The sequence below is a fragment of the Siniperca chuatsi genome, linkage group LG8 (assembly GCF_020085105.1).
Source record: "Siniperca chuatsi isolate FFG_IHB_CAS linkage group LG8, ASM2008510v1, whole genome shotgun sequence".
In the NCBI taxonomy this organism is placed as follows: domain Eukaryota; kingdom Metazoa; phylum Chordata; class Actinopteri; order Centrarchiformes; family Sinipercidae; genus Siniperca; species Siniperca chuatsi.
In genome coordinates, this window is record NC_058049.1 from 6,412,876 (window position 1) to 6,428,705 (window position 15,830).

The 15,830-nt window shown below is 38.5% G+C and overlaps 1 protein-coding gene across 3 annotated transcripts in view; it reads left to right on the plus strand.

The window, feature by feature from the left end:
• Positions 1–15,830, plus strand: part of fstl5 (follistatin-like 5) — a 183,655-nt gene that overhangs the window by 7,177 nt on the left and 160,648 nt on the right. Inside the window, exon 1 of one of the 3 annotated variants that reach the window (XM_044206148.1) lies at positions 12,398–12,589. The exons of the other annotated variants lie outside the window; for them this stretch is intronic. The gene's annotated coding sequence lies outside the window, so the exon portion shown is untranslated. Of the gene's footprint in view, positions 1–12,397; positions 12,590–15,830 lie in introns of those variants that run through there. 3 annotated transcript variants of the gene reach the window in all.

Here is a 15,830-nt window from a genome sequence, read left to right on the forward strand (position 1 = left end):
TTCTGCAGTCGCTACCAGAGCAGAAAAATAACTTTTTCTCATCCACTATTGCCATCCTTACTTGCTCACATATTCCCACATTCACTAAATAATCCAAACATGCAAAATACAATCTGTTTGTGTGACCCTAATAGTGGCAGCGGAGTATCAAAACTTAATTAGAGGTCTGGGTGTAAAAAGAGATGATTGACAGTCATGTAGGCATAAGTATAGAGGAGACACAGCACTATAATGTATAATCATACACACATGCACACGGAGACACTAAACAATAAACACACTCCCAGGCAGCATTTGTGACGTCCCTTCTTCAATAGTAAAATGTAACCATGGTGCGCAGGGGATTTAGTGGGGAGACACAATGCGCCAGCATAAGTTCAAAGCTCAGTGTAATCACATTTTATGCGTTTGGATATATATCTGAATGAAACAGATAACAGCCTCATAAAAAAGCATGAGGGATAATGAATTATGTCATCACAACGTGCAGCCAACAAATTTACAAAAGGGCCTATCTCCTTTATCTGTTATCTGGTTGCACGGGGATGCACTGCTGTTATCTGCTTGACATTTGGAGCAGTGCGTCCTGTCCAATGAGTCGGCGGTATCAGAGCAGCAGTATCCTAAAGGGGTTCCGAAGCAGGGTTGTAGAGGGCAAGTTGCTTCTTTGAAGTTCAGTGAAAGTGAAGGTTCACAAATCCTAAGAAGTCTGAACTAATTTTTAGCGTGGCTTGAGAATGTAGGGATGAGATGTGATTGATTGGGTTTTGAATGATGAGAACAGTTTTTCTGAAATTCTTTCCTGCTGTTATTAAATAGAACTAATGTTTTTGCATGTTTTAGCCAATTTACTACAACTCATATACTTTACATTACTGCTGACTAATTCAGTTCATGTCAGTAAGGTGATGAAAACCAACCTTCAGATATGTAAGTATTTTATGTTGGCTACTACTCTGAAAGTTGATAACTGTGCAAAGGCTGTCACATTATCATATAATATTAGGTCAGCCACAACATCACTCACAACAACCACCTCATCACCACATAGGTACGGATACACTAACTAACTACAAAGTACCAAACAAGAAACCAACCAAGTAAAATCAATACAAAAGAAAACATTTAAATTTAAATAAATCAATAGATGAATAATGATTGAGTCAAACCAAATATAAATAGAGCAAAGTACATATACACACAAACCCCCACGTACCCAACACATACACACATGCTTGGATTGATGCATTTGAAGTATTTTAAACAAGCATCAAAGTAATGTGCCACAAAGCACATTTTATCCAGACATTTTAATATAGCTTCTATTATGGGCTCACTCACCACAGGTATTGAATTTGATCATTTATTGACTATCGAGTTTCTGATGCCATTAGTACACTTTTTTATGCAGGCTAGGTTCACTGAGCACAAGTGTCATTTTGAGCAATGCCATGCTTCACAACACACAGTCACACCTGAGAGCTGCCCTGAACAACCACAGTTTTAATCTACTAGCCACTGAGCAGCCCCACAGGAGCAATTGGAGGTTAAGTACACTTTAACCCTGTACTGCATATCATTGCCCTCAGCCAATAGTAAACATTTTTGTCCCTCAGCCTTACCCCCATTTTTTTTTTAATTCCTACATGTGACAATGTGTTATGATATGTCTGTAAACAATCCAATGAGGTGCAGGAGTGGGTATGATATGGCAAGTGATAAGACGATCACTTCACTCGTCTTCTTTCGAGTGAAGTGAACGCATGGTCTGAGTGGAAGGGAAGATAAATTTCACTCTTTTGCATGTTTGAATAGAGATAACTTTATAATAAAAATGTGTATGAACCCCTTAAGAAGCATACTTGATACATTTTTGAGATAAAGAAATATAGGGGTTTTCTCTTCGCTGCCTCGGGGCAACGTTGTGAAGTTAGGTTACTTTTCATCGTAGTATAGTGCTCAATGAAGGACTTGTAATCTGATGTAAAATGAGGTCTTGGTCAATGTTTTTTTCATGAACATCCACTGAAATTCACAAGCAATGGGCACAGGGACATTCTATGGGCTAAAATCTTACTTTCTGCACAATCAGTTACAATACAATTACAAAATCTGAACAAATACTATATATAATAAATGAAAACAGCGTTTATTTCTAATGTATTTCACTCAATCTTCCAAAAAATAGGATGAAAACCATAATGTGTGCAGTACAGGGTTAACAGCAGGTAATGAGGTAATGGCAAGTCACTCAGTCAGTCACGTTTAGATTTATCCTTCGTTATTTTAGTAGTTCTTGATTTTAGTTCAAACACTTAAAGATATTAATTTGGAAGAGTTGTCAAAATAAACTTTGCTTTCAACTGCATTACCATGCAACATAACCTTGACCAAAATAAAAAGGTAAGCAAGTGTTCAGTGTGAAGAATTATTTATTTAAAAAAAACACTTTTAAAAAGTCTTTACAAAGGTATGTTAAGTAAATTAGTTTATTTCAGTGATGCAGCAGCACATTCAGGGAAAGTCTGGAAAATATACTGTAAATTGATTAATGATTAATTTACCAAAATATTTTTAACCAAAGAAAGAAAATGTGCAAAGAAATTAAAATGTAATTCATATCCATAATTAATAAAAGGAAAATATATGGCTGGAACTATTAGCCTGTCACAGTGGTTTCCAATAACCAGAAATAAGAGTTAATAAGAGTTTGCGAATCTAGAGAAGTCTGTTTCAGTGAACATATCCAATCCACAACCCATAAAACCTGCAATAACAGATTTTTTTGTCCACTTGGGGGCAGCAGAAACAACTTGTTAATGCAACATTGACATACCATCAACTTTTAAGTTGATATAGCAAACTTGTTAGCAAACAGTTATTTATTTACACATCCAGTAGGTACAGAGCAACATTATCATTCATTTGGAGGTGTGTTTCTGTCCACCTGATGAATGTAAGTCTTTTAGCTCTGTTTTGGCCTCTGAATGATTAATTAGTCAAGAAAGGAAAGATGACCTCCAGCAGTCATGTATTTTTGTGTACATGTTATGCTATAGATGCTGCTATAGCATGAAATGCATCTGGATGTACTGTAAAAAAAAATCATAACCTCTTGGTAATAAAAGCAAACATGTTCTTACCAGATCGCTGTTTTACTGCCCTACTTGTCACATCACTTTTAAACCTTCATTGTTGCATATCCATGTAGAACATTTTCTTCAAATTAGTTTAACTCCTTACTGCCTTACAGTACTGCACAGAGTTGATATTAACACCTACATGTTATATGACGACAATTATATTGACATGAAATATACACAAATAAATGCTAATTTATTAAGTTAATTCATTAATTAGCTTAGTGAATTAGTCCATTAGCATAACTGGTCATATTTAATACATCATGGTGATTATAGAAGGGCATTAGGCAGCTCAAGTGCCTCTTATTTGGACGTGATCCAGAATAACTGAGAGATGATTAAGGCTGTGCCAGGTTTTGGCATCAGCTTTTCGAGGCCTGTTCAGATTTGGACAAACTATTTGGACCCAATTTAATCTCCACAAAGAAATCCCCCTTTCTGAAATTTGCTCCTTTAGATGAAAAGAAGAAAGGAATAAAGAACACCCATACTTTACAGCTTTTCAACTATTTTCTCATACTGTAGCCACTGTTGCTCATTATCTTGCTGTGAATAGCACGAACCAGGATACAGTTAATGAAGTCTTACACTTTTGCATTTTAGCCTTTGGACAGTAGGCTACAGTTAAAGGTGAGCTTGAGTTAACTGATCATGAAAACACGGATCTCTTTCTTTTTGAAGTTAAAAGCAAAGCAAATCAAAAGGACCTGATTATAACTTCTCAGGTGTCATTGATCCAGATGTTTCACTCTTTAAGCTACAGTCAGTCAAAGTATTTTCCCTATATATCAGCAGGGACCTCTAATTGTTAAAAAGACTGGAGCATAACCTAAAGGTCAAATATGAGTTGGTCTGTGTAGAAACATGAGCTAAATATGTTGAATGTAAATGTGTTTTCCATATATGGAGATCACAGGGAAATTGCACACAAAGCAGAATCCATGCTAGCTGTCAGCAGATACAGCTGCCAGCACAGCTGGGTGTCTGCAGAGGAAGTGCTCTCATAGCAAAAAGACGCTGTACATCCTCTCACCAAAACATCTGCCACCATGTCATTTTAAATGAATGGCCGATGATTACACAATGATGGTTTTGTCAGGAGGTGGCACCTAATTCTGTGTAGATGACAAGACTGTTCAAGTTGCCACATTCTTCCAAGAAAAAGAAGTGCTGATGAAATGTGTCATGTCAGAATTTGAAATCAATAAAACCTCTGAATAAAAATGTTGTTCTGGTTCAGTTCAGTTAAAGTCATAATCAGATATAAATAAAAATACGTGTTTATTTTGACCAAATAGCACTCAGAGCTAAGGAGCCCCAGAAACTAAATTCATCGACTAAAAATGATTGTGGCACACTTCTATTTGCACATCCTCAGCATCTCAAGAACAGTGAGGAGGCAAATTAGATGTGCAGAGAGTGAAAGGGACTTTGAACTCACAAGAAAGGCAAAACCCCCATCTGCAAAGGGAACATTGTTTTTTTTAATGATTTTTTCTGCATTTGATTTCATTATTAAAGTTTAATACAATTGGAAAGTCAGCTATATAACTTTAATTTATACTTCAATAACAGCAAAAGAAATTCACTGTACAAACAAACAGTATTTGCTTGCTGTCTGAATAAATGCTGTACACAAGTTCTAGTAGCCTCTAGACTTGTGTTTGACCAGTCAGTGACCTTTAGTACTACAAACTCCGCCTGCTAGCTCCTGAACCACCAGAAAATACTACCTTAGGAGCAGGAACATTTTTGGGGGGCTGGAACTACGATCCAGCGACCAAAAGGTTCCTGCAGTCGAAATACAGGAAAAGATCTTGAGTTTCTAATAATTTTCCTGGGTTCACGGAAGGGTTCCTGCTGAAAAGGTAAAAATAGTTTATTCTGTATTGCCAAGTGATATCACAGAATTGTGATTCAAAGAATATACCGTTCAGGACAGCTTTCACATTTGAGGTTCTAAGCACCTGGTTTACAGGCAAGTTTTTTTTATAGGAAAAATCCTCTGGCACACACGAAGTAATGTGTTTTATGCTTGCAGCTGCTGCAACAGCTTGGAATAAACAGAAGGACTGGGCAGTTTTCATGTGCAGTGACAGCCACCATGTCTGAATAGACCTCAAAGAAGAAAGATTTAATAGACAAGTGATCTCTGGCAGTGCAGTGCCAAATTTCTACAACAAAGATTATGTAGCTCCCAAGTTGTTGCCAGAAAACAAAGATGGTAGCTCAGCACCGTACTTATACTTTACTGCACAGTGATAAAACACAAGGATTAAAACAAAATATATAAATCTAGACAAATCTATCTTTCTTCATCAAAGTTTATTCTTGACCTTGGGAACAACAGTTTGACAAAACACTTCTAACTCAATAATGTCCACTTATTAGCTTTTTCTGGATCTTTCAACTATATCACGCATGGCTCATTTAACCCATAGCACTTTTAGGGCTTTTTAAAAAAGAAAACTAGTCCTACAATTAAGCCAACACGGATGAGAAGTCTGAAAAGTGCTAAGGAGGAAATCATTATAGCTACTGAGCTTGCATGCCAACAAATCCATCTCCATGAGAACTGAGCAAACTCCACATCTGCTGAGGAAGACAGTGTAAAACAGTTTAAATATCTGGAAAAAGCTACTAAGTGGACCTTGAGTTGGGATTGTTTTAGGTTTTTGTTGTTAGAATTTCTATACATGGACCAGTTCTCCGGACAAAATTTAAGACAAAGTAAGGAGTGAGTTTTTCTTCCAAAAGAACTAAAAATTAATAATAATTACATAATGATAAATAAAAAAGACAATTTCAAACAAGTGACTGCCTCTCTTATTTTATAATTAAATAGTAAAAATTGACAACAAACAATGTAAATTATAGTGTTACCTTACTGCCTTGGTATACATAATGACAACGGTCTCAAAGACTGAATCCTCTGCATGAAGCAAAAGGAAATAAAGGCATGTGTACTATAGAGTTTTGGAAATCATTCTTTTTTTTTTTTTTTTTTAGGGGAAGTGGAGACTGCTCCAACATGCATTAAGCAAAAATCAGGGAAACACACTGAACAGGTTGGCATTTGTTCTGGAAATTAACTATAAACAATTGAACATTTATCCCGCCTTGTACAATGAATGAATTACCAGTACAGACCTGTTATCAGTATTGTAAATAACAACTTGATTTGCACGTCTGGAAGGGAATTGAAGAGTTTTGGGATCATCGCTGCGAGTGAGCTGAGAAATGTTTAAGGGTTTTGATAATGGCTTCTTTCTTAAAAACTTTATAGCCAATATACAATTACATTTTAATTTATTGTTTATAGCCTACTGTACCTGCACAGTTTATAGCGCAAAGTTATGAGGCCTGTGTTTGGAAATATGAGATCTGAGATAAAAAAGATTTCTTCCTATAACTTAATCAGAATCAGAATCAGAATCAGAAATACTTTATTGATCCCCGTAGGGAAACTCTTTGTTCCAGTAGCTCTTCTTTACGTCAGTGCACACAGGAGAAAACGATATTATACACTATAAACAGGTCAGAAATAAATTAAGTAACATGTTGGTATAAGTATAAGATAAACTAAGTGTCGAGTACCAAGTGGGTTTACTGGTAGATGGTGAAGTACAGTATAAATACAATGTCACTAATTATGTAATAAATAATAGTAAAAGCGGAGGTGCATGTACTGTCGAGAGTAATTGAGGTATATCCGTAACAGTAATAAGAAAAACTAACAAGGGAAAACTAATATTGCACTTGAGTAGTAAACAGAATATTGCACAATTATTATTAAGATGTAATGCTCAATGTCCAGTTTAGTGACCTAGGGTCAAACAGACTAATCCTTAGAGGGAGGAGTTAAATAGTTTGATGGCCACAGGCAGGAATGACTTCCTGTGGCGCTCTGTGGTGCTCTTTGGTGGGATGAGTCTTCCGCTGAAGGTGCTCCTTTGTTTAGCCAGCACGTCATGGAGCGGGTGGGAGACACTGTCCAAGATGGCGTGTAGTTTGGCCAGCATCCTCCTCTCTGACACCACCGCCAGAGAGTCCAGCTCCACCCCACAATGTTACTGGCCTTACGGATCAGTTTGTTCAGTCTGTTTGCGTCCGCTACCTTTAACCTGCTGCCCCAGCATGCAACAGCATACAGGATAGCACTGGCCACCACAGACTCATAGAACATCTTCAGCATTGTCCGGCAGATGTTGAAGGACCTCAGCCTCCTCAGAAAATAGAGGCGGCTCTGGCCCTTCCTGTAAACAGCCTGAGTGTTCTTGGTCCAGTCCAGTTTATTATCCAAGTGTACTCCCAGGTACTTGTAGTCCTCCACAATGTCCACACTGACCCCTGGATGGAAACCGGGGTCACTGGTGCCTTGGCCCTCCGTAGATCCACAATCAGCTCCTTTGACTTTGTCGCATTGAGCTGCAGATGGTTCTGCTCGCACCATGAAACAAAGTTACCCACCACAGCCCTGTACTCCGTCTCATCACCACCGCTGACACATCCCACCACAGCAGAGTCATCAGAAAACTTCTGAAGGTGGCAGGACTCTGTGTGGTAGCTGAAGTCTGTGGTGTAGATGGTGAAGAGGAAGGAGAGAGGACAGTCCCTGAGGGGCCCCGGTGTTGCTGACCACGCTGTCTGACACACAGTGCTGCAGCCGCACATGCTGTGGTCTGCCAGTCAGGTAGTCCACAATCCAGGACACAAGGGGCGTCCACCTGCATCGCTGCCAGCTTCTCTCCCAGCAGGGCAGGCCGGATGGTGTTAAAAGCACTGGAGAAGTCAAAAACATGATCCTCACCGTGCTTGCCGGCCTGTCCAGGTGGGTGTGGATGCGGTTAAGCAGGTAGATGATGGCGTCCTCAACTCCCAGTCGGGGCTGGTAGGCGAACTGAAGGGGATCCAGGAGGGGTCTGACCATGGGCCACAGCTGTACCAGCACTAGTCTCTCCAGGGTCTTCATTATGTGGGAGGTCAGTGCCACCGGTCTGTAGTCCTTGGAGCCACTGGGACGTGGCGTCTTCGGCACAGGAACGAGGCAAGATGTCTTCCACAGAATGGGGACCCTTTGAAGACTCAGGCTCAGGTTAAAGACGTGTTGAAGGACTCCACAAAGCTGGGGGCACAGGCTTTTAGCACCCGGGGCTAACGCCATCGGGGCCTGCAGCCTTGTTCGAGTGGAGCCTCATCAGCTGTCCTCTCACCTGGTCAGCAGTCAGGCACACAGCAGAAGTTACAGGTGGGGAGGGGGAGTCGTCGGTCTGGAGAGGGCCATTAGCCTGATGGGGAGGGGGAGCAGAGTACTCAGAGGAGCTTGAGGGCCGACAGCAGCTGAGTTAGAGGGGGATGACCAGGAGCCGGTGTGTCGAATCTGTTAAAGAACAGATTCAGTTCGTTGGCCCTGTCCAAGCTGCCTTCAACTCCTCTGCTGCCAGTCGGTCTGAAGCCAGTGATGGTCTTCATGCCGCTCCAGACCTCCCTCATATTGTTCTGCTGGAGTTTCCGCTCCAGCTTCCTCCTGTACTTCTCTTTGGCCTCCCTGATTTTCACCTTCAGGTCGGCCTGGATTGCCCTCACCTCCTCCCTATTACCATCAGTAAAGGCCCTTAAATGTCAAATATCAGATTATTGTCTATTCTGAAAACATAGGGAACACTCACTCTTTTGCTTATGCTGTTGACCAGCTTGTAATTTCATTGTAGGTATCTGGGGTTGAGTGCTTTGCCCAGGGGGAATCTCAGCAGTATTTTCTGAAGGAAAAGATTTTTGCCTCTTCACTTCAAACACCCAGTTTCTCAGAGTTTATATGGGCTTCATATAAACTTACAACCTTACATTCACCAGTCAACTTCTCTAACCTCTAGGCAAGTGCTGCCCTTTTTTATGAACCCACTTTGCCATTTATTAACTGACTCACTGACTGCAAGTCTTGCAGAAAGATATGTAGTATGGTCTGTTTGAGTTGTTTTTTACTTCTCCAGAACCACAAGAAAACTGTACTAAAATGCATTTTTTCCCGCTTCATGCAAAACATTTTCAGCACATCCTTTTCAAACCTCAAAGTGTTTTATTTTCATGTGCATCATAAACGTGTGGACTACAGAGGCAGCTGACATTTCCTTGATGCACCAACATAATAGCAAAGCAGTTGTAGGATGTAAGGAATTTTTTAAAAGATTCATACAGACACCATCTAGTAGGGACATAACATGAATGCTATATGAGATACTCATTTAGGCTTGTGTGACATTCAAAGTCCTCCCTCTGTTCCTTTGTTGTAAGGAACTGCTCCGTCTGAGAGATTGGCACCGCATTTTCTGCATTTGTAAGGGAAGAACAAGGACCAAACGGAAGCACTACCCTAGGGGAAAGTGTGTTGCCTGTAGTTTTGGACGTGCTTTGAACTTGAAGGAGTCCTTTATCAGTATACAGTGCTGCCGGGGATGTATGAGTATGAGAAGTGCCATGATAACTCTGCCAAATAAGACATGCAGGGTGCTTGGGCAGCAAACACACAGCAGATGCTCCAGTGTTCTCTAGATATCTCAGAGACAAACTGTAGTACTCCAACCAAATTGATCTGTACATAGAAATACCGCTGAGCGTGCTTAAAGAGATCTGCCTACAGGAGGTCAGGGATGTGTCAGCTGAAGCATATGTTGGGGGAGGGGGGGGCAGCAGTTTATCTGCTCACTTCAAGTTCCCCTCCAGTGACCTCCCTGACAATTTGAATAATTTCAAACAAACCTCTCTAGGAAATCATTGGTTTACAGAGCAAACTGGGAGCACCAGTGCATCCTTGCTAGTTGAAACAGGCCCATGAGCCCCTACCGCAATCCAATTTTTCAGCTGCACAGGTGGGCTTCATTTTGACTGGAAAATAGTGAAAATAGTAATTTTTTTCCTGTAGGGATCAACCAGAGGAGCTTCAAAACATGAATAAGGTTAGGTAAGTCTACTCACCCAGTCTGAAGTTGACAGTGTTCTTTAGTCTGCTGCTCAACGATTCAGAACTTCTGAAAACCAAATCTCAGTCTGCATCGTGAGCAAATTCCACTAAATCAACAACAAAAAAACTTTAGCTGTGTGACTAACTTCTTGTGTATGCATAATAAACAAAATCTCTTGAAAGTACAGATTCTCTTGTAGTGAATTATTGTGTGGTTATTCTAAAAAACATAGTTGTTTACGTGTCACTAAACATTTGCAGAAGAATTTATTGTGCGAAATATAACACCAGGCCCTTCCCTTGTTGATGACAATGCAGATGTAAAAAAAATCCAATTTCTTGCACTTTTTTTATGCTCACAGGCACTGCAGCATTAAATCTAAACAAACAAAACCAAAAAAAAGACACATTTCTCCTTTGCAGGCAATTGTACCTACAGGCACCTGATGGATGCACAATTTAATAGAAAAAATAATAATATTGAATAAAACTTCATAGAATAGAATAAAAGTCTGAGGATACAGAATATAAATGTGAGGATATTGCACAAAACTGAATATACTGACTAGGCAGACCTTGTATAACGATGTAAATGAGGTGTTTGCTGTGAATTAGCCTTTATTTCTATTGACACATATTCCACATTATATAGATAAATACACTGTTATCCAAATGGAAAGGAATTGATTTTAAAGACAAAAGCTGAGAAATGCTCCCTTACTTTCTAACAAATGGATGGGGTTGGAGAAATGTCCCGTTTTTCAACCAAGTAGAAATGTTAAGTTTGGTGTATTTATTTTTTATTGACAAATATTCCATATTCTATATATAAACACACTGTTACCTAAATTAAAATGAATAGACTTTAGAGACAAAAGAGGAAAATGTTCCCCTACTTTCTAAAAAAAAATGTTGTGGGTGGGAGAAATGAAAATCTATACATGCACAGGCCAAAATATTAATTATCGTATCATTAGATTGTTGACACCAGATTTCTCATTGATACTTCATTCATTATCTATGACCTACTCCCGTGTATGGTAGGCTAACATGGAGTATATATATTCGCTTTATACTGTATATTTTATACTGTAGATATAATTGCAAATCTATGCATCTACATCATTAAAAATAGCATCTGGCCTCCAGTGGCAGCACCGAGCACAATGCTGCTGAGCACCATTCAGCCATCACTCCAGCGCCATCTTGGATTTCCTCGGGTTGCAGAGATGCCAAGTCTGCTTATAATATGCGACTTTGGCTTCTCTTTTTTTTTTTGAAGTCGCTTGAAAAAGTTGCGGGTTGCGGTTTATTTTATTTTTTTTGGGCTTGTTTTAAAAAATGTGGTTGCTTGCTAGGAAAATCTGACAAGAGACTTTATTTATTTATTTATTTATTTTTACATTTTTCGCTATGTTCCCCAATGCAGTGACTGACACTGTCTGCTCACAGCCTCACAAATAATATCAGTGCTGCAGTGTAATTCACCCTCACACAAATACCCACGTGGACCTATCCCGCACCCTCCTCACAATGTCATGTCAGTCATGTTGTAGCCTAACCGATCTGGTTTATTGTGGTTACTGCCTAGTTATGAGTCAGATTCATAGACTGCATGGTCAGATTTCATAGGTTTATAGTTTTATTTTTAGAGTGCACCATTCTTATGAATTTTGACATTGCTTTGACATTGCTCTCTGTAGGCTACCCTTCATAATTAAACAATATGTTAATACAATAGTTTATAGGTTGGCTGTTTCTAATTAAATGTAAACACATCTTTGATTTTAGAATGAAGGCATTTTCCCAGCCATTATCGGTGGTGATTTTTACATTTCATTTGTACCAAATAATATTGACTAATCTGATTTATTATTTTTTTTATAAAATAGATGATAAAATAAGTTAATGGAGGACATGGTTCTTCTTAGTTTTCCTTTTTGCATTGTTACAGGCTTTTTATTTTCTGGCTATACAGACTAGATGTCACGCTTTGTGAGTAATCCAACAATCACATATTCTGTCAATGTAAACTGTAATCATTATTGGATAATGTTTTCCAAGTTGTCAGCATCACCCTAAAATACAAGAGTAACCACCAAAGCTATTATAAATAAAATCTGTTTTTGCTTTTCAAACTCAAAAGTGGTTTCATTTTAATATGTTGCAGACTCATTTATTGAGCCTGTTTACATTGAGGCTGTAACAGACTATATTAATATTGGGCTTGTTTTTGAAGATGAGGTTGCATGTTTGTCTCGCGAGAGTTGGCAACACTGTCGGGTTGTGTTGAGTTTAATTGGATTTACATGCACCTGCTGTGTGTTTGTTACTTTACACACCGAAGACATCGACATGACTTCTTCTAAAGTGTTGTTCAGACGTTCACCTGCCTCCCCATGGCTTTGTATTTTTTAACTCTCTTCCAAATTGGTGTGTCACTTGGATGCACTAGGTAACGGTCCTGCGTCCTGGCTAACGTGGTTAGGTGAGTCCACAGCTAATTTACGTCTCCATTAAACTAGCTAACTGTCCAATTTACATGCTTTACAGTAAGAACTTTGGAGATTAGCAGTATCAAATGTATGGCGATAAACCTTTAATATCTGTCTAAATTTGAGATTGTTTATTGGTCTATTGGCCTGCAGATTCATAACTTCTGAAAACAAAGTGTCATTATAATTCAACAGTGAAATCATTTAGTTTCGCCCTACTATGAAAGTTTTTTCAAAATACATTTTTTTTGGCAAGCCGTTAGCATGCTATATAGACATTTTATTTTTGTTATTGGACATTGGTATATATATATATATATATATATATACACACACACCTATGTTTTCACATACTTGTGTAACGTTGCATACTAGTCTGGTCTATTTTTTTACCTTTTTAATTGTTCAGCTTTGTTGTCCTTAGCTGTTACACATACTTGGTCAATATAGCTGATTTTGATATAATTGTGATATGATGTAACGTTATAAGTTTATCAGGAATAGCCAACACTGTCATATTAAGTGCACTCAACAGCAGACAATTTTGCCACACTTATCAAAACAATAGGTTATGCTAACATTAACAACTATGTTAGAATGGGCTTTGCTTTATTTGTGTACATAAATACATATATTAGCTTAAATTGTACTCATTGACAATAGAGGAAACTTGTATGTATTGAAGATGGAAGTTAGCACCCTTATTAAAACTCATTGGCCTCAGTTACCATCCAGACTTACAAAATACACAGAATAGCCTAATCAAGTTAGAGCAAGTAATGTAATGATTTTGCTGATGTTTCTCTGTATTTCAGAAGTCATGTAGAAAAGTTAACATCACCTTGTTTTCCATCATACTACAGTGGAACTGTTGAGCAAGGCACTTAAGCTTTGGTAAGCAGCTCGGCTGTACAACACTTGTACTGGACTGCTCCCTGGTGTAAATCTGCTAGACTGGCTGACTTTAAAGCAGGGTGATTGCAGAAAACTGCATGCGTGCTCAGCAACGTGGATAGATAACAGTGAACAAATGAAAAAAAGGTGGTTATTTATATTTCCTCCTTGGACATTCTGCATTTTAAACTAAAGGAAAAAATAGGATATATACCTGCCAAAGAGCTGAAAAGTTGCTGTCACAAGAAAATTATGAATGAAGCTTCAAATGTCATTTCAACACTTGACAGGTTTCAACCACAGTTTGCAAAAAATGCATTTAAAGACATTATTCAGAAGATTGTTATTGTCTATCTTGCAGAACAGACTTTGATTTTTAAATTTTTAAAAGTGAAGCTCATAGCATTTTCTGCTATGTCTTTACTTTCAGTCTGTCATCAGTTTGTTTTTTGGCAGCATACGCATGAAAATATGATAAGCTAATGTGGCAGGAGTGTGACCTTGTGTATTTCATAAACGGGATATCTAGTGCTTGAAAGATGTGACATCCAGAGACAATAATTGTTTGATATTAACTGCTTGACCTATGTTTTAAAGATAGTTAATGAAAAGCTTCCAAAATATGTTGTGTTCGAAATATAACTTTTAATATATGAGTCAGAAAGATCAAGTCACATACTTAACATATTTTTTTTATTTTGTGTTGAAAGGAGGTCTGATTCACTGTCCATGTAATGTGAGTATTTCAAGCAGTACAGTGACCTTGAAGAGGTCTTAACCCTCACATTGAGAGTGTGTTAGTGCTTGTTTGGCCATGAGCATGCATGTTTTTTTCAGCACTGACCTGTTCCTCATTCATAGATGTTTACCCCACTCACACTTGAGAGCTGTGCAGTATAACCACAGTTCTCTACTGTTTTTGAACAACTCATTGGGAACTTAAGGGAGTTGAGAGGTGTAGAACATGGCAGCCTTGATGTTTTCAGCTTTTAACAGCAGAAAGAAAGAGATAAAATATTTTAACTTTACCAGCCATAAATCATGCAGTCATGCTGCTGAGACAGGACAGTGTTTCCCTACCTGGGGATTGGGTTCTCACCACTTTTTTAGACATTCCTCTAATCTTTGTTTTTTTTTCTTGTAATTACTGGCTAATTTGACTTCTTCACTCAAAATAAAATAAGGGCTGGTTGTGATGAGCAAAACTAAATTACTCTTTGGTTAAACTAGTCAAAACAGGTAGAAATATGAAACCGATGATGAGGGGTCACAAGTAGACATTGCTTCATTTTTAAGGGGGTCACAAGCCAACAAGGCTGTGAACCACTGGTTTGGGAGATAGTTAGAATTTCACTCTTTAAGTCTCAATTTGTCACCTCCCGTGTGCACAAAGGCCAAGACACCAGAAAGCAGAATGATATGTAGGAAAAACAGGCTGAATTAATTGGGCCTCTGTTTGTGAAGAGTGAGATTTTCCTTGCCAGTTTGGAGATTTGAATCTATAACTTTTCCTGATACCTACAGAATTTCATGAAATTGATTCTTAAGATTATAAAATTACAGTTCTAGGTCATGCCTGTTTTTTCAGTTTAAATAAGAAAATGTCTTGTTGTTGTTGTGAGAAACTTTGTAGAAGACATGGGCTAGCTCTGCAAAACAGATGCTTGAGGGAAGTGTTCGCTGTGGCTGTTGTTCAAATATTTGGAACACTGTTAGAGGGTTCGGTGCCCTTTTGCACAAGGCTGAAATATCTTAACTTGTGCCATATGTTGTTCTGATTGTTGAAACTATATGTTCTCAGTCTTGTTTAGAAAACATCAATTATACTGTAGCTCATATTGTACTCTCTACTAAAAAACAGAAGAAACTCAGTGTTGCCAGTGGACCATCAGTCATATTCAGAATTCCTCATTTCTCAAGGCCTTTGTTTAATTATATTTGAGACAAGCTGACTGTAATTAGAAAGCTGTAAATTGGAGAGTTATCAGCAATAAGTCAGAATTAGTCTAAGCTGGCTAGTAGTCATGTGGGAGAAGAGTATTCCTGAGTTAAGGCCTTTTTTGGGGGGGAATCATGCATAATGTCAAGAAAATGTATGGCATGTTTAATTATGTATTCCTATTTTCCAGACTTATGACTTAACAAACTTGGATGACAGCTGATAGTAAATTACAGTGTGTGCATTATTTACACCAAACAAATGCCCAATATGTTGCAGTCAGGTGATACATAATATCTGTAGGAGGGGCTGTTTGGACATTTCTGTTGTTATGCTCGCCCAGTGCACTGAATGGCAAAAATCTGCTGAATGAGACTGATGTCGGGGGGGTTGTTAGAGGA